We start from the raw sequence: 22044 nt of genomic DNA, 5'->3' as shown, positions 1-22044 counted from the left end.
TCCAATCTGAAGCAGGAGTCGTTAGAAAAATCTAACAGCGTCTAGAATATAAAAGACAAATGCACGCTTAGTTATATGCTCTTTGGAAAAGCGAACACAGAGAGAACGCTTCTGTGTAATACTCACTTCCAGTAATGTCAACAAATTGCTTCCAAGCGGTTTCGAATCCCGCTACTGGGCCACCTTTCGTTGATGTGGGGAAACCGCGTTCGAAACACAAGTGACGAACCGGCTGCTATATGTAAATGAGCTAATCCCTCCCTGTATGACGTGCGATATTGGATGTGCCGTGTTGGTTGCCAAGCAACCCAGGTCGCGTCAAGAAAACCCAGGGACAGCTGATAGAATGCCGTAACCGTCTGTTAGTGCTACACTGACGTCAGACGTAAGGGCTTCAAAGAAATTAAACAGGCGTATACCAAGCAGGTTACTAGGCAACGGGGATTGCGGCCGAAAGACGGAAATCCAGAATAAATTCCTTGTCGACATCCCTATACTGTTATTGTACAACATGATTTTACACATCAAGTAAACACAAACAAAAATGACCATTATCATGCAATAATTTGTAAACAAGTCATATATGCAAAAATGGGTTACAAAGGAGCGCTCAATGAGTGAGGCACAAGGAGTATTTGCAGTTAAATGCGAAAAACATTTGTTTCAATAAAGTTTAGAGAATCATTGGTTACATTTCCTATACAAGTATGCACAACACATAAATCCAAGATGCCATGTTTCTTTTGTGGAAGAGAACGATCAAAGGCTGGCAATGTTACAGTGATATCTATACATTTGCAGTTATATCAAGATGATAAAGACGAGTAGATTATATTTGACCCATCTCTCTAGATGTTTCCTCCAGCCCATTTAAACCATGTTGGACAGTATTAAGAGAATGAATCCACCTACATTCTTTTCTCTTTAGATTAAACGCAATTGAACCCCCTCTTGGTGCTAAACTTACTTTTTCTAGCACCCACCATTTGATGTTTTCAGGCTGATGGTTCTGCGCAAGAAAATGGTCCACCATAGGGGCCCCTTGTGTTTTACATCTGATACGACTCATTTGTTGAAGTATCCTGACTTTTATCTTTTGAGTAGTTTGACCCACGTATAACCAGTCACAGGGACAACTTATTGCATTGATGAGATTGGTACTGTTACAATTTGTAAGGCTCAGTGATTTGTATGTTCTGTTGTGATGGGTAAAGGAGGATCCCTCCACTGTCAACGGACAGGCTTTACATTGGCCGCATTTGTAGTGGCCCATGAGGGGAGGTAAGCCCAATTGATCTCTGAGTCCCCGGGGTTTTGGTGGTTCAAGATATGCCTTGACAACACTGTCTTTCACACTCCTGCCCCGTTTAAAGGCAAATAATTGTTCCTCAGTAGTTGAAAGCTCACTGGCAACAAGGTTCCAGTATTTTTTCATGATTTTCTTCATGTCAATACTTTTAGTATTAAATGTTGTTACACATACAATACTCTCCATTTTGGATGTTCTCTCCTTTACTTGTAGAAGTTGGTCTCTCGGGCAATACCAGGCGCGTTTCTGTGCTCGTTTCAAAAGGCCGGTTGGGTACCCCCTTTCCTTTAGATGAGTGGTAAGGATCTCAGTTTCTTTAAAGAAATCAGCTCGTCGTGTACAATTCCTTCTCAATCTAAGGTATTGACCATACGGGAGATTATCTCTCAAGCTACGTGGATGGTGAGAGTCATACTTAAGGAGGGTGTTTCTCTCTGTAGGTTTGCGAAAAAGATCACAAATTAACTGTCCATCATCAACTTCAAAAGTAAGATCTAGGAAGTCAATAGTGTTATTGTCATTCATCATGGTGAATTGGATATCAACCGATCTTTCATTCAACCAGTCATAGAATCGCTTAAGTTCCTCCTCAGTGCCTGACCAAATCATTATCACGTCATCTATGTAATGCTTCCAAACTGTGATATGGTCGATGAATGGGTTTTGATGGCTGTAAAGGTGTTCCTCTTCATACGCATCCATGAAGATATTGGCCAGGCTCGGCGCATAAGTGGCCCCCATCGCAACGCCTTTGCATTGGTAGTAAAATTGCTTCATGAAGATAAAGAAGTTATGTTTCATTGCAATTTCCAAGAGACCAATTAGGAAATCCGTTGGTATCCAATGAGGTCTCATTCTTCTGTCAAGGGTAGCTCTAATAACCTCGAGGGCCCTAGCATGGGGAATAGAGGTGTAGAGTGAAGATACATCTAGTGTGACAAGTAATTGGGTTTGAGTGTTAAATGGTTGTCCCTCCAACAATTGAATAATGTGCGTTGTATCCCGCACATATGATTTGGTCTCTGGTATCCATGGTTGTAAGAAATGATCTATAAACTGGTTAAGTGGTTCCAAAACCGATCCACAACCAGAGACAATTGGTCTTCCTGGCGGCTTGTCTAGGCGCTTGTGTATTTTGGGAAGGGTATAGATGGTGGGAATTCTAGCTTCCCTTTTATTTAAAAAGTCACATTCAGGTTGACTAAGGAAACCCTTCACCACTCCATCCATGGTTATCCTTTCAATCAGTGATTTAACCTCAGTCGTAGGATCCCTTGATATAGGGCAGTAACTGTCTCTACATCCCAATTGGAGCTCTATTTCAGCAACATAGTCTTGTGTGTTCTGCAGGACAACTGCCCCGCCCTTATCGGCGGCTACGATCACGATTGCCTCATTGGCTCCTATAGAACTTATAGCAGCTGACTTCACTCAGCACCCAGTGAGTATGGCTCTTGTCATGGCACAAACAACCTTTTGTAAAATATTTAAGCAAGTCATTGATGCTTTGGTCAATATTCACCAACAGCACATTGTTTTTCCAACGGACAATAAAACAACTATCCCAATGTGATAGGTTTCATAGATTGCATTCATGTATCTTTAGTATTGACCTGTACAGAAATCGGAAGATACAACACACCATCAATGTATTGATGATGTATGATACAAATCTTTCTTTTAGGAACTGCTTTGCATGGTATCCTGAATCAACACATCATTCTCAGAGAACATTGCTACTTGGTAAAGATGAACAACCACTCCAGATTGTTAAAGCTCTTTCAGTTATATTTATGTAAACTATTTTAAAAAAAGCCTTTTGGGTATGGTAGTGTGCATGTCGTTTTATCTTACAGACGATGCTGGTTACCCATTGAAGCCACAACACATGACCCCGCTGCGTAACCCAGCGATAATGCATACGAGAGCTCATATCTGCCCTCGAAACACCATAGAAAGGGTATTTATATTTCCTAAGGCCAGATTCAAATATGGGAATGCCTTGGAATACCATCCGCACAAAAGGGCATATTAGCAAGGGCCAGATTGCCGCTTTATCGGCACTTTTTGCCAAAAAAGCAGCAATTTTTTTTATCGCTCATTTACCAAGCTGTCACTAACAGCAGTTAGCAACAGCTTCCAGGCGATAGCGACCGGTTTGGGGCCCGCTTTGCATGTCAGCGATATTTATCGCTAATGACATGCAAAGTGGGCGTACCCAAACTGGTAGCGACTGAAACCAGCCTCTAACACAGCTATCACCTATTAGCAATACCCGCGGCGCGATAAGAAAACGCACGCTAACCGCGATTAGCGCCAGGATTTTACACCTGGTAAAAACCTGACTTAGCCATAATAGTCAATGGGAGGTGGATTCTATGGCTAAGTCCCCACCTGCCTATTAGCGAGATTTTCCTTAGCGATAGGATTTTTATCGCTGGAAATCTCACGTTGTAGATGGGATTCGCCGCTATCGCTGGATTGTTATCGCCGTGGAGATAAACGTTTGTAATACTGTGTTATCTCCGCGATAGAATCCAGCGATAGTAGGCGATAAAAAAAGTTGCGCTAAGCTCGTTTTGCAATAATTATCGCAAGTTGTTGCTAATATCCCCCATAGTTTTTTATATCATTACAGTGTGTACCATACTGCACAATGAATGAATTCATCATTATTGTATGATCACTCTAAATCTTATACAAAAGGATAGCATAAAAACACAATAAATATAAAAGCAAAAAGATATCATAGATATACTGTTAAATTGTGTGATATAAAATCTTTAAAATGTTGTTACGTTAATCGCAAGGCAAAGCTAACAACCTCCCCGGGTACACCAACATGTTGGTTTACATGACCGGTGTGAGGTGAAACAACTTGTGCGCGAACGCCAAGCTATTAGGTGCATGAGTATGCAATATTATTTATAACATACGTGCATGGCATTAGGTGCAGAAGCATGCAATATTATAACGTGCAGGAATATATAAGATTAAGATATCCAGAGCAGATGTCAATGATTGGTTCAACCTGTAGAAATGGTGCTCTACCCGGCGCCAATTCCATGCTCGGTAGAGTATCGGCCTGTTCGCATGGTTGTACAGACGGCCCCACCCAGAGATTCGAACTGTTTTGGGCTTGGTTATACGAAAGACCCCACCAAGAGAATATGTAAGATTGCTATATTAGGACAGAACTGTGTGCGAGCCCCTAGAGTGGTAGGAATCGCCAAGTCCGTGCTCAGTGGAGTGACAATCTGTTTGGCACGTGATTGCGCAAAAGGCCCCACCAAGGGATTGTATTGGGTTACTGGATGGAAACAGAACTGTGTGCGAGCCCCTAGAGTGGTAAGATCTTTATCCATGCAGGTGTGTGCCAGCGCGTGCCCTGTGAGTTGTACAGGCCCTTTAGATAATATGTCTTTCAAGCAGGCCAGTCCACCTTAAGTATCAGAAGTGCATCATATGAAGCTAAGCTCGATGTAACCAGTTCGTATAAGATACACCTCCACTTGAAGTTCCCATGGCCCTTAGTGAGCTTCGGCTTATGCTTTATGGACTTTTGTCTCCGTTACTTGGGTATTACTTAGGGTCCTTGTTGCTTCTGCGTGGAACTTGTCAATTTGTGAGGGGGCCGTCCGTGATGGTAAAAATGAGCTTTGGGGCCTCTTTACACATTCTCACCCAGTTTTGCAAGAACAGAGACATTAAATATAGTTGCCTTTGACCCTGCAACACTGAGCAGCAGCAAATTGTGTGCTCTGCTGATTCTGTATGGTAAAGAAACAGGTGACATCCCTTGTTCCCAGACACACTATGTTTCCAATGGGTCCTGTAGTTCTGAATTTGCAATGTGAGGAGCCTAGTTTTCAATATGTTCTGGAGGGCTGTCTTCCCCAGCCCTGGTTTCAAGTAAGGTTGACTTACTGTATTTTTATGTGACTGGATGTGGCCATCCGCACCAGGAATATAACTGATTTGTTCAAGATTCTGTAGCCTTGAGATACATTTGCCCTGCTTCTTTAGCAGGCTTTTCAAGCTGGCTATTGTAAGCGGTATATCGGTTATAGTCTATGGTGACCAACTCAGGGTATCATCATCCTGTAAGAGGTACCTGGTCCAAGCACTGTTTTTGTCTTGGAAAATTACTTTTAGTGCTTCTCTAATTGTGTCAGGGTCTGCCTTGGTCACCCTATGGTGGCATTTGATGATGTCTTATTTACATTCAATGTCAATCGCTGGAATATTGTACTCCAGCCTAATCAGAGTGCGCCTGGTTGAGTAGGGAAGATTAAATACCTTTAGGTAAGCCTTTATATGTAGTTGCTCCATTTTCTCGGTCAATTGGCCCCGGGAAAACAAGTTGGCCGTAACTCAACGCGTCATCGGTTTAGCTTGCATGACCCGTTGAATACCCTCTGCAGAATGACTATGAAGCTTATAGTTTAATTTGCATAGCCTGTATGTGACCTTGGCTGCCTTGGATTCAACCGTCTTAGCCTGCAAGTTCGACCTCCCATTATGTGTAAATAGTATTCCCAGGTAGTTATAGCTGTTGGTGGTGGTGATCCTTAATGGTCCAAGATGCCATTCTAGCAGGCGCTTTTTGGGTTTGCGGCCGAAGACTAGGACCTTTGTTTTTGAGGCATTGGTGCAGATTAGATTGTCCATGTTGTAAAGATGTAAGGCCTCCAATGCCCTTTTCATGCCGATTCTGGTGTGGTCTAATAAATAGTATCAAATCGTTGGCGTATTGCATAATAGGGAGTCTGAGATGGTTTAATTATGGTGGAAAGATGTTGTCTTTCAATAGCGCCTCTCCCAAGTCCGCAGTGTATAAATTAACCCCTTCCCCGCTCATGACGGAACCGCTCCGTCATGAGCCACGGTTGCCGTGTGCTCATGACGGAGCGGTTCCGTCATGCCACGACCGTTGGCGGCCGCTCTGCCCACGCGGCGCTGTTTCCCCGCCTGTGCGGCGGGACAACGCAACTGGGCGGAGTCATGACGGAACCGCTCCGTCATGAGCACAGCTCAACCGTGGCTCATGACGGAGTGGCTCCGTCATGAGCACAGCGCCACCGTGCTGCCCCCCCGCACCCCACAGCGCTGCGGCGGAATTCCCGCCACAGCGAAAGGGTTAAACAAGGTGGGATCAATAACACAACCCTGTTTTAACCCTTTGTTGGTATGTATTTTGGCCGCCAGGTGAGTTTGCGAGAGCTTAGTGCGAACCCATGTGCATGTGTGGACCATCATTATGGCTCCCAAGAGCTTCCTCGGGATGAACCATTTTACAAGCTTGGCCCAGAGAATGTGACGGTCAATGCCATCAAAGGCTGCACTGTAGTCAACTAAGCAGGTGTAGAACGGGTGAAGAGGCGGCTTCTATTGCCCAATTTGCAAGGTACGACAGGGCAATGGCATTGTCCTGCATGGATGAGTTGGGCCAGAATCCTGTCTGATATTGAGGTATTATATGGTTTTCTTTCATCCAGCCCTCCAGTTCTTTCAAGACTACTTTAGCGAATGCCTTCCTGTCAACATCCAGCAAGGCAATCAGTCTATAGTTCTCTTCTTGTGATGCGTCCTCCTTTTTGTAGATGGGGTGCACAATAGAGCTATTCCAGGAAGCCGGCACTGTCGAAGTGAGGAAGCATTGGTTGAACTGACTGTGCAAATCGGGGGCCCAGACTTCTTGATCTTTTTTGAAGATACTACCCGGTAAGCCATTAGGACCTGGTGCCCCGACCTTCCGGGTGCCCTTTAGAATAGAGAGAGTTTCTTTCTCTGTTATCACCATGCAGGCTTCCTCGGTTTCCCCTCTAAATCCATGGGTTTATATAATGGTTTTTCTTGGTCGACGTAGAGCTTTGTTGCATGAGCTGCCCATTCATTGGCGGGTACCGCATTCTCTATGGGGTCTGCACCGTGGAGACTATTAACATATCTACAGAATTTCATATTTTTATCAGGCACTAATAGGGTGTATATATGTTTCTATTTCACCTCTGTGTCATTCTGTTTCAGATGCCAAATAGTTTTTTTGTGCAATGTTCTAACGATTTTTTGTCCGTGCACACTTTCTCATCCTATATTGTGACTCTGGGCGGCAGAGCCTCCTTTTGCTCTCATCAAGCACCTTATAGTCGCAAAGGGGAATGGGCCCCTTTCCAGTGTGTTTTCCTTCATGTAGGGGAACCATATCCGCCTTCACTGGTTTGTATAGTGAGGCAATTATTTCTGTCCAGCTGGTCCCAATGCCCGTTGTAGATGTGGGCTGCTTCCATTGGCTATAGCTTGCCCGACAGGAGAGACCCCATTTGATTATTTTTATTGGCACCGGAGCATTGGTTGCAGGGTGCATTTGGCCGGCCCGAAGATACGCCATGTGCATTGTTGCACTTACATTCACAAGGATGGATAATGGATGATGGTCAGTCGCTGTAGAATGGTGCACCCTGTATTCCTCACACTTTATTAGAAGGACTTTGCTCAAAAAGATGTAATCAAGAGTGGAAATGTCTTTAAAGGTGGGTTGAGTTTTCATGTTGGCTGTCCTGTTTGACTTGCGCTCCCCAACTTGAACTCATTGATGCAGGACTCCATGATTCTCTGCCCCCTCTACCCTTTATTTTGATCTAAGCAGAGGAGGTTTCTCAAGTTAAAGTCCCTGTCTGCATAACCCAGTGACTTCACAGGATCTCGCATAGGAGAGCTCATATCTGCCCTCAAAACACCATAGAAAGGGTATTTATATTTCCTAAGGCCAGAATCAGATATGGTGATGCCTTGGAATACCATCCTGATGAAGTTTGTTATATCATTACAGCGTGTACCATACTGCACAATGTTGTGGTTAGATGACATGTGCCAATGCCTGGGGATGTAGAGAATGCTGAAGATAGTAATGATAAGGATAGTCCACCATCACATATCCAGAGGCTACAACAAGATGTGAATGGCATTACCATAAGAAAATGTATCATTACAAATTATTTTTGAAACATCTAAATATGAAACATGGGCTTTTTCAATGTGTATTTAAACTAAGATCTAAAGGCAATAGATACATTGTCAAAAAAGCTTTTGTTGAACTAATAATTCAATTAAACTGAAAAAAAACGGCTGAAGTTAAATGAGCAGATGTAGCTGATTTTCTTGTGGCTCCTTTAGGAGTTGCCTGTGCATCTAACAAGGGGGGGGGGTGAAGATGATTATAATCTGTCTCTTGATGCAAATTGAATCATCTGGAACATGGTAATTTCTTAACGTCCAACATTTTCTAAGGTATATTCTAAATGGCAGGGAGGACTGATATTACCTGTGCAGTCTGCTGGACCGACTCCATGGCAGAAATCCTGTCTTTCTATATTTTGAGCAAATCGGGATTGTTATCTAATGATTGTACATTACCCTCTGAGGGGAATGTCTTTTATCATCAGGTGTTAGATGTGATGACTCCAGTCTGCTTCATCTGGTTTGGTGTCATACCTCTCAATATTAGCAAGTTCCAGAAGTTCTAAATCAACAGAAAATGAATTATTGTGGCTCTATGTGGGATGGCAGTTGTTCACAAACATCCACTACTACCATGAATGTTGCTTGTGCTCCTTCTAGATTGGCCTCTGATGTTGTTGAAAGAGGTATGTTTGGTGCGTGCATGTTTGAATATTTGTAATGAAAGTTGTGAATCGATGAGTGTGTGCTTGAATGTGTGTGAATGAATGGGTGTGAGTGAGTGTGTATGTGTGCATGTCATGTGTGCAGGGCTGGAGTGGCCGTAGCGGGCAACGGGTGTTTCACCAGTTGGCCGCCAGGGTGGGGGCCAGTTTTTTGTGCCTCTGGGGGGCCATTTTTGTTACAGGGCCGGCTCGCAGCATAGCTGCAAAATTGGCCACTGTAACAAAATAGGTCGAAACTGGCCCTGGTATACAGATCGGCCGCACCCCCCACCCACGGGGCAGTGGCGGCTCCTCGAGGGAGTGCTGCGGGTGGTGATGCGGGGCGGGGTAGGGGCTAGGTGGGGGGTAGTAAACTCCGGAATGCTGCAGAACGGAGTTGTGTATTTAAACAAATAAATAAAATGAATTACATTGCAGGCTGCATCGCCGGAACGGTATTGAAATGTAAATAAAGGTGCAGGACTGCCCCTTCAAGAATCTCTCCAGAGTCTGTAGGTTTGTCTTTTTCCCGTTGACCAGAAAGTAGGGTACAAACTCCTGTGGATGTACATATTTCAGGCAGCAACCTCTGTATAGCTCTCCTGTTTTCCACTTGAAAATGTCCATGTTGCACTGGAGTGACGTGCTGTAACTGACCCTTTGTGTGATTTCTGCACTTTCTGTGTTAGTTAGTTGCTCAACTCTGTTTAATTTTGTTGAATTAACTTGGGAGTACTCTAACATATTCAGGATTGTAACTATGTAGTATAAGGCTCTTCTAATACTGAGTGATCGTATGGTACAAATGATTCATCAGATAATGCTTTGTGCGCATTTTGAAATTGATAGATGTGAAGTGGACAATGCACATGAGCAAAGTTAGAAATTTGGGAGCATATTATCAAGACAGAAAATTATCGCCCCTCAGGTTAGATGTCCTTCACATCTAACATGGGCTTCAATTGGAATTCCATAGAGCATATTATCAAGCCCATTATCGCCGTTTTAGCGGCAGTTTCCTGCCGCTAAAGCGGCGATAATTTTATCGCCTGTCTTGATAATATGCCCCCGCGTCTCTCATTGGCAAAGGTTTGCACCCTGTGCAAGTAGGGACCGCAATCCTAGTCAAGGTAAATCAGATACAAAGACTAAATTAACCTTTGCTCACCCTCTGGTAGTTTGGCACAGAGCAGTCAGGCTTAACCTAAGAGGCAATGTGTAGAGTATTTGTGCAACACATTAATTTATAATAACACAGTGTAAACATCATAAAACGACACCACACCAAGTTAGTAAAATAGATGAGTAAAAAAAGACCAAAATGAGAAACACCCAATAAGTAGATTCAGAGATATGAATTTTTTATGATTACATTGAAATATAGAGTTTAAAAGCATAAAGTGCCATCGGGGACATCTGGTTGTGCTGGACCAGGTAAAATCTGAAAGGTCCAGCCAACCGCAGTGGAGCGTGGGTAATATATAGGAGCCACATTGGCCCTGCTGAAAACAATATCTTCATGGAGGAAGCATCGACTTTGAGGAACAACTGTAAGGAGCGGTGGAGGCGATGCCTTGGGATGATCTGGAGGATTGTAGGCAATGCATGGGTTGTGAGTAATGCAGTTTGAGGATGAGTGAGTGTCGATCCAGATGATTGTAGGTGATGTATGGGTTCCAAGTCACCCAGTTAGGGGATGCTTTGCCCTCTAACCCCTGGCGATGAATGCAAGGAGTTTTCATCAAGCCACCCTGTCTGCGCTGCAGAGTCCTTGGGGTGGCGATGCGTTCTGACCGGCGCAAACTAGACAATGCATGTTTCTGCAGAAAAACTGTCAGGAAACCAAGTTCCAAGGGGCCAGGGCTGCATTTGGCACAACGTGGCTGGGCAGGACTCCCAGTTGTCAGAGTCCAGAGGCTGCAGCTCGGTTGAAGGAAGTCTTTGATGTCCCTTAGACTTCAGAACAGGAAGCAAGCCATTGGATTCACATGGTTCTGGAGATGTAGAGATTCATATCCAGTCCTTCTCACCACAAAGCAAGGAGGGCAGCAGGCAGCATGCCAGGCACAGCAGAGGCCAGAAGAGTGATATCTTTTCAGCAGCACAGCAGTCCTTCATCTTGTCAGAGTGTCCTCAGGTCCAAAAGTCTACCAAATTGGTGTTGTCAGAGGTCCAGTATTTATACCCAGTTGTGCCTTTGAAGTGGAGGAGACTTCAAATAGAGACCTTTGAAGTACAAAATATATCTGCCTTTCCTGCACTGGCACCAGACTCACCACAAAGGGGCATGCAGCTCTTTGAGCTGGGATAGGCACATCCCTATTCAGGTGCAAGTGCCAGCTCTCTCATCCCATCCAGTCAGGGAAGACCCATCAGCCTGGTGATGAGCCATCAGGATGTGAATGGCACACCTCAGCTCTCTTTGTGTGTGGCTGTCCAGAAGGAATGCACAAATCCAAGCTGTCAACCACCCCAGGTGTATATTCAGAGACAGGAGAGGCACAGAATGGGTAAAGTAAGAAAATGGCAACTTTCTAAAAGTATAAATGCAACAGTATCTCAGCAGGAATTATTGAGACTATTTAAACTTGTATGTGCAAGACATTACGATAAACGAACACAAGACAAGAGGCTTCAAATAATTCAATCAATGCGCCCGTAGGCGTCATATATTTTAAGAAGATCATCCTATCCTGTATATATATTGTAAGTTCTCTTGCGCCGTATGCTGTGGTGTTTTTTCACATTGTCACTTGCGCCGTCACTTCACTGTCACGAGCACTTTGTACACTTTCCTTTAGGGTTGCCTTGGTATTTATACCCAACAGTGCTTTAACAACTGTTTAGTGTATTTTCTGATCTTCTTAAAATATATGACGCCTACGGGCGCATTGATTGAATTATTTGAAGCCTCTTGTCCTGTGTTCGTTTCACGTAATGTCTTGCACATACAAGTTTAAATAGTCTCAATATTTCCTGCTGAGATACTGTTGCATTTATACTGTACTTACCCAGATCTCAGTTTGGTTTATGGGTTATACTCCTGTGTTTTTTCTAATCTTTCTAAAAGTGGCATTTTCAGGCTTACAGTTAAAAATTCAACTCTATACCATAAGTTGTGATTTTAAATTGTGAGTCCAAAGACACCAAACCCCAAAATATCTATCTTTGTTCCAATTGGAAATGACACTTCTAAAATGTAATCCCAATGTTAACCAATGGAAGAGATAGGCCTTGCAGTAATGAAAAACAAACTTGAGTTTTCCACAACCTGGACATGTAAAACTTAAAAGTACATGTTCAACTCTTTAAATACACTGCACCCTGCCCTTGGGGCTGTCCATGGTTTACCTTAGGGGTGACATAGTTGTATTAAAAAGGAAGGTTTGGATCTGGCAAGAGGATTAACTTGCCAGGTCAAAATGGCAGTTTAAAACTGCTTGTACAGGCTTTACAATGGCAGGCCTGAGACATTTTTAATTGGCTACGTAAGTGGGTGGCACAATCGGTGCTGCAGGTCAAGTAGTATAATTAAATGAACAGGCCCTAGCACATGCAGAGCACTTGACTAGGGTCTTATAGGTAAATTACATATGGCAATTGATTGCATATGGCAATTGTGGATATGCCAATGTTACCCTGTTTTATGGAAAGAGCACCTGCATTTTAGCACTGGTTAGCAGCGGTAAAGTTCCCAGGATCCGAAAGCCAGCAAAAAGGAAATCAGCCAAACAAAAGGTCAGAAAGTCTAAAAGTCAGGAGAAACCATGCCAAGGATGCCAGTTCTAACATCTGCCCCCCTTTACTGAAAAGTGGGGAGAGCTACCCAACCCCTTGGGATTTTTTTTCACTAAGGCAGAAAACCCTGAAGAGACCTTTGGCATGGTCTGTTCTAAGGTGGTGTTGCAACATAAAGTTAATTTTCCTGTATGGAGATATGCAACCTAAATAGTAGGGGATTTTCACACCTCATCTGCATTAACCATATGAGGGGCCTGTGGTCTGTCTGAACCCGGAAATGAGTGCCAAAAAGCTATGGCCTTAGCTTCTTCAGCACCCAGACTGAAGCAACGGCTTCCCTTTCAATTGCACCCCACCTCTGTTCCCATGGAAGTAGCCTACTACTGAGGAAGGCTGCAAGCTGATCCAGGCCACGTTCATATAGCTGTGACAGTATGGCCCCTACACCAGGCTCTGAGGCGTCTGTCTGAGCAATTAATTTTTGAGAGAAGTCAGGGGCTTTCAGCATGGGTTACATGCACATGGCCTTCTTTAGGGTGTCAAAAGCTTTTTAGAACACCTCTTTCCAGTTCCTCTGGCATGGCTGCTTCCTGGAACTCAGCTCTATCAAGGAGGCAACAATGGTGCCCTACCCCTTGTTGAATCTCCTGTAATAACCAGTGAGGCCTAAAAAGGCTCTCAATTCTGTCTGAGTCTTGAAGTTTTCCCAAGCCAGAATGGGCTCAATCTTGACCTGGAGGGGTGGCACCTCGCCATCTCCCACTTGGTGACCCAAGTAGACCACAGAACCCTGCCTTATCTGGCACTTACAGGCCTTGATAGGTAGGCCAGCACTCTGCAGAGCTGAAGCACATCCATGAGGGGGCACAAGATTTCCACCCAGCTACAAATGAAAACAGCATTGTCATCTAGATTGTCGGCACTGAAGTTCTGCGACTCAGCCAGAACCAGGTTGACTAAACTTTTGAAGGGGGCAGGGTTGTTCTTCTGCCCGAATGACATGGCCTGAAACTAGAAGTACGCTTCTGGTTTGGAGAATACAGATCTCTCTTTTGCCACTTTGGTCAAGGCAATCTGCCAGCACCCCAAAAATAAGTAAAATGTGCTGAGGAAATTGGGAGCTCCAAGCTGGACTATGATCTCATCAGCTCTGGGGATCAGAGATGTGTCAGTCTTAGTGACCGCATTTTCCACAGAGAACCTAAGTTCAGGTGTGACAACGGGAGGATCAGTCTTGGCGACCAACACCACTGGGTTGGACAAAGGGCTGTTTTAGGGCTCAATCACCCCTAACGCCTGCATCGTGGAAACTTCCTCCATAATCCTGGCTCTCACCTTTAGAGGCAACCTGTACATTTTGTTCTTTATAGATGAGCTGTCCCCTGTATCAATATCATGGCCACACCATATTGTGAGACATGGGATAAGAGGGAGAACAAAGAGGCAAACTGCCCCACAACTGGCGGCAGGCTGTCTGTTGGTCTAGGGTCAGTGCAGGGAAGAGGCTGACACTCGGCTCTGATCCACCCTAATCTTTGGACGCTAGGATGTTGGGCAGAGGTTCACTCTCCTATTCTTCCCCATTATGAGTTACCAAGAGCATGGCAATCTCAGACCTCTTGAACTGGGGCATGAGGCGATTAACATGCAGGACCTTCAAAGGGTTCATATGAGTTTTGAATTCCACCAGGTAAGAGGACATCGCTTTTGCACTTCATTTCCTCATAGGGCCCAGGCCAGTGGTCTTGCAGATCACGAGGCTCCACGGGCTCCACTACCCACACTTATTGTCAGGTTGAAACTCAACCATAGTGGCATTCTGGTCATACCTGCATTTCATGTCCTCCTGTCAAGCTTCAAGATTTTCCTGGGTGTGTTTCCAGAATTGGGCTGTTTGGTTGTCAAGGGCCAGCATGTAGCTGACCACATCCTGGGGGCTCTTCCAGGAGCTTGCTCCCAACCCTCCTTTATCAATGTGAGGGCTGCCGCTTACCCACAAGAGTAGGGCATTCCCTCTACACCTTGCAGAACTCCTCCCTGGTGGGACCTCTTCCTGCTGCCAGTTGGACAGCTCAGGCAGGTTCACCAGTTCGGCCATAGCCTTTCCTGTGGGTACCGGGGCATCCCTCTCAGGATCAGCCTCCTCCCTGTCTCAGGAGCAGATTTCCCACACCCCTCACTCTTCCTCTTTTTTGCAGACACCTGGGCGATTCTTCCAGGCCATCTTGACCACCCTAACAAGTTGCCATGAACTGTGTGATCATGCACACCCACTCAGGCACCCCCTACATCTCCACCTGGGACCTGAGTTCCACCTCCTTTCAGGCAGTATGCTCTAGATCATTAGCCAGCAGACAATCCACAGGCATGGACAGACTCACATCTACCCTCAAGGAACCCCCCCCTCTTTTTCATAGGGAACCAGAGCCATTGTGGCTTTCACGATTGTGAGCTGCAACTACCTGTTGGAACACATTTGGGACTGCCTGCTTAGAAGACACTAGATGACACCTGTTGGTGGTCATGCTGCTCCTCTCTCTGCCCATTGATAGTGACCCACTCACTTTACTTCCTCGTATTGTCAGGCAAGTGGGATCTATGCACCATCTCATCATCACCCAGAAACATTAGGGTAACCTCTACACTGTCCCCAAAACTATCTGGGACCATCTCCTCCTCATGCGCTACACTAGCCAACCCCAGTGACTACCCACCGGTTAGGGGTGGTGCCCGATTGGAACACTTGGCCTCTCCCTTGAAGTGCCCTTCCTGCTGACACTCAATGCCATTCAGGGTGCATCCCCTGCAGACCTGCTGTCAGGGAACCACATTTTCTTCTTTTCTGTAGGGGGTTGGGTGCCCTGACACACATAATTAGTTTTTGGCCCTTTAAAGAACTCACTGTTTTTATTTATGACCCCTCCTCCTTCTTCTTGTGAGGACTCTGTCCACCCTTGTTGTGATACCTCAGATACCTTCTTATAAACCCTGGTGCTGATCCAGCAGCCAGCCTCCTTAGCAATCTCCCTGGGGTCTGCGAGCTTTCTATTCATAGGATGCTGGTCCAGATCTGCAAAACAAAGACTTAACAGGAGCTCCTGTGCAATCAAATTGTACAACCCCTGGTAATCATTCACATCCCTGCCCTTCACCCAATCAACCAGTGCCTTGCAAAAGGAATCCACACAATTTACCCAGGTCTGTTGGGAAAGCTTCTATCTATTCCTGAATTTCTGCTTGTACTTTTCTGGGGTCAAACCAAACTTCCTGATCAGGGCCTTCTTCATGATGGGATACATCATTCGGTCACCCTTCCCGAGAGCAGCATGGTGGCTCTCCCCTCACTAGGAACATGCCTCCACACACTAGCTACTCAATCCTCATCAGGGACTTTGCGCATCTGTAGAGCAATCTCATCGGCCTCAAACCATCTGTCTATATCATCTCCCATCACAAAGTCAGACACCAAACCCATGGGTATTGGGACCCTCCAGTCAGAGGGCACTGAAGAATTGCTGCCACCACTGGACTCTACTTGTTTTCACCACTGGACTCTACTTGCTTAGCATTTAAGTCCAGTTCCTTTAGATTCAGCTAATGAGCCAACATTAACTTCCTTTCCTCTATTTCCTATCCTTAAGTACTCTGAGCCCCCCCTTTCAAATAACCCTGATGTCAGCTTTGCGAACTTGAATGCTTGGATCATTGAGGCCCTCGACAAAATCGCCCCACAGAGACCAATCATCTCTTCCAAAATGACCCCCTCCGCTCCTTGGTTCACCGAGGACATCAGTGCTAGAAAAAGCAACTGGAAAAAATTGGAGCGTGAGTGGAGAAAGTCATATGCAATTGAGGGCAACATTATTTACAGAGTTGCTCTGAAAGAATATCATAATCTAGTCAACAATAAGAGAAGAGATTTCCTGGCTGCTCGCATTGTGAGCGCTAGTGATTCCTCTAGGAAAGTATTTAGGATTGTGAAATCCTCTACTAACCCCACAGCACTTATACGCCTAGCTATTCCTTCTTTGGAACTGTGCAATAGCCTTTCAAACTTCTCTGTGGATAAAATCTCTCAGATCTATGCCTCCTCCCCTGCGTCTCCCTGCCTCAGTGCGGAGGATAACTCTTGTGGCCATGTCCAGAGCCAGACGGTGTTCACCGAATTCTCCATGGTCCCCGTTGATGAATCGTTTACGGAATTGCAGAAATGAAAATCTAGTTCACCTGGTTATCCCTGGCCAGCTTGACAATATAGTTTATTAGCAGAGTGTCTCAACCCGCCCCTTAACTCTATCCGGAATTCCTCCACTCAGGCTAGGGATTCCTCCATCTGGAAACATGCGTTCCTTCTTCCAATCTTGAAGAAGCCCAACGCCGACCCCAAAGTTGCCAGTAACTTTAGGAGAAACTGGCTCATCAGTAGTTGACTGCCTCTATAGAAACCAATGGGCTGCTACATTATTCTCAGTCTGGCTTTCGCACTGGCTACAGCACTGAATCTGCACTGATTGAGGTGGCTGATTCCATCTGCTGGGCAGTGGACGAGGGTTCTGCAACCATGCTGGTACTACTGAACTTGTCAGCAGCGTTTGACACGGTGCTCTCACTCCATATTGCTTGATAGACTTAAGCAAATAGGCATTGTGGGACGGTGCTGGATTGGATTGCCTCCTACCTCCACGGCCGAGACCAACAAGTTTTTCTCCACCCTTTCACCTCTGATGCAAAACCACTCAGATGGGGGGTGCCTCATGGCTCGGCTCGAAGCCCACTACTCTTTAATATCTATATGACACCATTGGCTGATCTCATCATGAAAACGGGGGTCAAGGTGATATCCTATGCAAATGACACCCAACTGATGTTTTCCTTTAGAGATGTGTCGTCGTCAGTCTTTGACTCTTTCCGAGACTGTCTCAAAAGCATTCCCGTCTGAATGAAAAAAACGTTTTTTAAAGCTCAATTCCAATAAAACGGAGGTCCTATTTTTCAACCAAGTAGCGCCACACCCGGCAGTCCTGTGGTGGCCTGCTGAACTGAGGTCTCCTCCTGTGCCTAAGGACTTGGTTAAGAATCTCAGGGTCTGGTGGGACAAAGATTTGTCCCTCTCAGCTCATGTCCAGCAAGTGTTTGCAGCCTGCTTTGGTAATGTGAAAACTATGAGAAAATGTATTGACTTCTTGCCAGAGGAATTCCGTAAAACTGTGGTGCATGGCTTGGTCACCTCATACTTCGACTACGCCAACAGACTTTACCTGGGCTTGCCTAGCGGCTTCATCCGAAGGCTGCAGATAATGCAGAATGTGGCCACGAGGATGGTCTGTAAGGTTCCACTCCGCCAGCATATCTCTCCTTACCTCAGACAGCTTCATTGGCTCCCTGTCACCAAGAGAATTGAATTCAAGGCCCTTACGTTCGCGTTTTGGGCCTACCAGGGCAGAGGACCTAACTATCTTAGGAAAAGACTTCACTCTTACCAGCAGGGTAGATCTCTGAGGTCCAACTATAAAAGCTACCTCACTATCCCTCGCTTTGAAAAAATGAGGGTTGTGGGCAGAACGTTTGAGGTAGGACCCTCTAAATGCTGGAATGACTTACCTCTTCACCTACGTGTGCTGAACTCTGAACTGGAGTTCAGAAAGGCTTTGAAGACCTGGTTGTTCAGGCATAGTGAGTAGCGCTTCGCTCGCTGTGCTCTGTTGTTTTCCACTCTAGTGTCGGGACACCTCAGCCGAGGTAGCTGTGCACTGTATAAATGTCTTTATTATTATTAATATTATTATTATTATTATTATTATTATTATTATTATCATTATTGTTATGCATGAACGTCTTTTGGGAGTAGTCAGGGGTTGCAGCTGTGACCTCCCACTTTATCCCTGTTACTCCTGGCACTTCCTTGGAGACCCCTGGCCTCAGAGGAGGAAAAGGTTTTGCCCCCTCTGAGGCCAGGGGTCACAAAGGAAGTGCCACGAGTAGCATGGAGCAAGCTAGAGGTCACAGCTGTGACCATTGACTACTCCCAAATGACATCCATGTCTCTATGGTCAGTTTCCTTTCCTCAAGATCCAATTTCACCAATTCCAGAGCTTTTTCTTTCTCCAATTTGAGCTTAGCCAGCTCCAATATTTATTCTGTCTCCTCCCTTCTGTCCTCCTGCTCCTCTGGGGCAGTCCTCTGGGTGACACGCTTCTCCCTGCCTGGGGTAGAATCACCAATCCTGGAAGGATATAGGCCCCCTCATCCACAGGCAGGAATCCAAAACCCTCCTCTGGGCCTTGGTCCAAATCAACCTCCTCATCCAGCTTCTCCTCATCCTCCTCTGGGGTCTCATTTAATGCAGCAAAGGGCTAAAGACCAGGCTACCAGTGCCTTTTAAAGCTCCACCTTCCTGGTGGTGCTCTTTACAGGTAGCCCAAAGTCCTTGCAGAAATCTTTGAATAAGGCCACAGCGTAACCCACACGTTTGGCCAGCTTAAACACAATTTTTGCAGATGCAGATGTAAAACCTCCAGTTAGACATGATGATTTTGGGAAAAATCAAAAATGCAAATCAGGGAGAATTGAAAAATCAAAAATGCCAATCAGAGAATGGGAAAAATATGTCAATGAGGATCAGAGGCAATTGATTTGAATTTGTCTTATATTTGGGTGGTAGTGTAAACCAAATTATTGTAAGGCACTGAACAAACACAAGTCCTATCTCACTCCTGCCACCTATGTTAGAAATTAAGGACATCATGCGGCACTTTTGCGCTGACGGAACCTCACTTTTTGGACATTTTGGTGCCGCAGCATATTTACACGGCCACCTAAAGCCACTTTTTATGGATTTTTATGGCATCGTAACTATGTGCCCCTTTCATGCAGAACACAGTGTGAATGGGGCATTCTATGGGTGTTGCTGTGGGTGTTCATAAGCAACACCCATGGAATCTGAAGCATTCCCAGATTTACAAAAAATCGTAAACCCAGAATGCATCAGAATCTAATGGGAGGCGTCCATTACAGCGTAGGAATTACATGCAAAGCATGCGGTGTAATGGTTTGCGTTGTAATATCATATATTCAAATCTAACATCACCTGCGGGGTGGAGTTAGAGAGGTGCAACAAGGAGAAATGTTTTCATTTCTCTATTTGTATTCCTTTTTCTATGTGTGCTGCATTCTGCATCACACATAGAAAGAGGAAATCCCCTGAATTGATTGATTTTGAGCAGGAAGGTGTCCCTTCCTGCACAAAATCAATCAGCCCGCAACGCAGACACCCTTGCACCATGACGCAAGGGTGCCTGTGTTGGTGCATGGCAGCCCATTTTGGGCCAGCACAGGGGAAAAGGACAGGGTGCACCATATCTCCTAGATACAGTGCATTCCTGCCATTCTGTTTTGACGTAAGGCAGTGCAGAAAGATTTCTTGCTTGCAGCGCTGCACTGCACCAAAACCTCATAAATGAGGCCTGTGTTTCTAGCTGGCAGACGTTAGTACCCTGCCCAAGTAGGGATCACAATCCTAGTCAGGGTAAGTCAGCTACACAACCAAAATTGAGCTGTGCTCACCCTCTGGTAGCTTGGAACGTAGGAGTCAGGCTTTACTTACGAGGCAATGTGTAAAGTATTTATGCAAAACATTCATTACAGTAACACAGTGAAAACACCACAAAAAGACTTCACACCAAGTTAGAGTATATTTGTATGAGTATAACAAAACTAAAATGACAAGATTCCAACAAGTAGAACCAGAGATTAAATTGAAACAAAGTGCTGAAAAGCATAGAGTGCCAACCAGGGACATTTGGTCACACTGGACCTGGTCAAATTTGAAAAGTCAAGCCAACCACAAAGGAGCCTGTGTTTGATGCAGGAGCCATGCATGCCCCCTTTAAAACAGTACATCATGAAAGAAGAATCGAAGTTGAGGAGCAACTAGAGAAGCCGACGTAGGTGATGAGCAAGAGGATTGTAGTTGATGAGTCGGATCTGAGTCGTGCAGTTCAGGAATGCATCAGAGTCAAAACCCTAGCGGATATGACAAGGAATTGTCGTCGAGCCGCGTTGTCAGACCTGTGGAGTCCCCGGAATGGGGATGAGTCAGCTTTGAAGGCAAATACATTGGTTATGACTACCGCAAAACAGACGATGCATGTATTTTGCAGGACAACCACCAGAAAAACCCACTTCCGAGGGCCCAGGACTAGATTGGCACCACTTGGTAGGGCCGGACTCACAGTTGGCACAGTCCAAAGGCTGTAGCAGGGTTCAAGGAACTCTTTGATGTCTCTGAGACTTCTAAACTGGTTGCCAGTCAGCAAACCCTTGCAGTCACTTGGTTCTGGGGATGTAGAGATTCAGATCCAGTCCATTTCACCACCAAGTAAGGAGGGCAGCAGGGCTGACATAGCAGAGCAGGAGTGCAGCAGAGTCTAGCAGAATGACAGTCCTTTCAGAAGCACAGCAGTCTTTATTCTTGGTAGAGTGCCTTCAGGGCTAGAAATGTACTGAGTTGGTAGTGTAAGAAGTGCAGTACTTATACCCAATTGTGCCTTTGAAGTGGGGGAATCTTCAAAGAGAGGTCATTGAAGTACACAAGGTCCCTGTCCTTCCTATTCTGGCTCCATACACACACAGGGAGTTATGCAGCATTTGTGTGGGGATAGGCACAGCCCTATTCAGGTGTAAGTATCAGTTCTTCCCCCCTTTCCAGCCCAGGAAGACCCACCAGCTTGGTGGTTGGCTACCACCAAGATGTGAATGACACACCTCATCTCCATTTGCGTATGACTGTCTAGAGGGAATGCACAAAGCCCAGCTGTAACCCACCATAGACACGTATTCAGAGACAGGCAGAGGCACAGAATGGGTAAAGTAAGAAAATGCCAACTTTCTAAAAGTGGCATTTTCAGACTTGCAATTAAAAATACAACTTTACCATACGTTGTGTTCCTAAATTGTGAGTCCAGATAAACCAAACTCAAAATATCTATCTTGTCCCAATTGGAAATTACACTTATAAAATGTTATGAGGTAATCTCAATGTTAGCAAACACAAGAAAGGATTCTTTAGCTCACGTTGTCACCCCAATTTGGACCCAACTATATGCAAATCAGTCTTGACCCTGTGCCTCATGGGAACAGTCTAGCCAGAACTGCCATGCCAGGCCCTCCCTGGACCAGAAACAAGCATCCTGGGACTGGTATCAGGGTAACACCCCTCGTCAGGCAGGCTAGCTTGAATCCAGTGGCAAAGTGAGCAAGGGACCCACGCCTGGGCATACCCTGCCAATTTAGGGCAAACAAAGCAAACACAAGGAGATGAAGGACGGATTG

The sequence above is a fragment of the Triturus cristatus genome, chromosome 5_1 (assembly GCF_964204655.1).
Source record: "Triturus cristatus chromosome 5_1, aTriCri1.1, whole genome shotgun sequence".
In the NCBI taxonomy this organism is placed as follows: Eukaryota; Metazoa; Chordata; class Amphibia; order Caudata; family Salamandridae; genus Triturus; species Triturus cristatus.
Note: the sequence above shows the minus strand (reverse complement) of the source record.